The 1,826-nt window shown below is 38.6% G+C and overlaps 1 non-coding gene across 1 annotated transcript; it reads left to right on the top strand.

Annotated features, from left to right (window-relative positions):
- The first annotated feature begins 1,353 nt into the window (after positions 1-1,353).
- TRNAV-CAC lies at positions 1,354-1,426 on the top strand. Its single transcript has one exon. It is a non-coding gene; the product is annotated as a tRNA-Val (tRNA).
- The last annotated feature ends 400 nt before the right edge of the window (positions 1,427-1,826 follow it).

Genomic DNA, 1,826 nt, shown 5'->3' with positions numbered 1-1,826 from the left:
CTTGCAGTTTCTAGTTACTAGTATTAAGAAGCACTAATGCCTCAAACCACAATCAATATGCCAAGAACAATCCTTGTCTTACCACCCTAGGTTTTTTTCTGGAAACAAACAAACAAACAAACAAACAAACCATGAGCATTGGTTTGTAAACCAAGGTTTGTGGTTTGTTGTTCCTGGCTTGAGTAAGCGTGGAACAAAAAGGGAGTCATTCAGCTGTGTGTGTGCACCAGTACAGTTTTTTCATTGCAAGCCATGATTTATGGTTTTCCATGATGTGTGAATGTGGCATAAGACAAATGTAATGTCTTAAGCAGGCCCTTAAGAATTAGCTATCCTTAAAATTTAGAATCGGAATTTGCATACAATATCCAGCAGAGGGCAAACCTACCCCGCTCCAAATCCAGACATGAAATCCCAAAGATGAATGGATGTTGCCTGCAAATGAACATTGTATGTTGCAACTATTTCCTGTGTCTGCTAGACATCGTCAAAATTGCAGCTGAGTTGATGTACTTTTAACAAATACATCAGAACAAAGTCTGCTTGTAACATCTTGTGTTTCATTTTAAACTTCTACTGCTATTTCACCATTGACAGCTGTGTTTACATATGGGCAAATCAGCATTCCTTTTGCAATTTAGCTTTGGCTCTCATTCAGGGTTTCACATTTATCTGAGAACATGAGCAACTATACTGTTGTTTCCCACAGCCAATAAATAGTTGGCCCTTCACAGGCAACTCTATTAGCACGCATGTTAAATAATTCTCTTGAATTTTGTTTTTTAGCTTTGCTCCAGGAGTTCTGCATTTTATACTAGAGGAAGGAAATGCTGGCTCTGATTTTATTAGATATAACTTTTCTTTTCTTAATTGCCCATTTGCATACTGTTTCTTGGCTATAAAAGCTGTAACGTTTCAAGCATATTAAATAATCCTAAAACCACATTTTCTCATAAGGTCTCATTGAAGATTCCAGGGGTAGGTTCCAGGATCATCATTCATATGCATACAGCACATTCCAACCATTATTTTGTTCACATAATCCAGGTGGTAAAACTATAAACTTTCCCCACTATTTGAATTTGTTATCATAACACTACGGATCCTTGTCTAATAATTTATTAATAGCCAAATTGTTGTGTTCTAGTGTTCTCGTGATAATCAATAATTGTTACTCAGTCCTTTAGAAGCTCCTTAGAACTATCCAAGAATTCTATATTCTTCCCATATTGTGAAGCAATGGGGGATTTGTTGAAGAAGAGGAGTTAATAATTTTGTTTAGTGATCTTGTGTGAGTGCTCATGGCACTATACAAAACCAAGAGAGAATCTGCCAATGATATTACTGCGGCTAGTTTCTGTAGTGTAGTGGTTATCACGTTCGCCTCACACACGAAAGGTCCCCTGTTCGAAACTGGGCAGAAACGCAGAAACACACACACACACACACACACACACACACACACACACATTATTACTGTGGCAAGTTTATAGAACTGGGATGTCTAAACTAGGTCATGTAGTATGGACATCACATAGGTTCTGAGAAGTTTGTGAAAGTATATAATAAATAGAATTAGGACTTACCCCCATTTCTGCCAAAGATGAAAACAAGCTCTGAATTAAAAAGCAGCAATTTCATTACCTTTATAACTGGGATAGGAAGCTTCAGGAGTGAAGGCAAAATATCACCCTCTATCAAGGAGGTGTGTATGTGGGGGGGGGTGCTCCTTGATTCTGCTCTGTTGCTAGAGGACCAGGTGACCTCAGTGACTCGTGTCTTTTTCCAGCTACAGCTGGTTTGCCAGCTATGGCCATTCCTGGACA

Source organism: Lacerta agilis, chromosome 5 (genome assembly GCF_009819535.1).
Source record: "Lacerta agilis isolate rLacAgi1 chromosome 5, rLacAgi1.pri, whole genome shotgun sequence".
NCBI classification, from domain to species: domain Eukaryota; kingdom Metazoa; phylum Chordata; class Lepidosauria; order Squamata; family Lacertidae; genus Lacerta; species Lacerta agilis.
The sequence above is the reverse complement of the archived record's forward strand: the minus strand, read 5'-3'. Positions and strand labels throughout refer to the sequence as shown.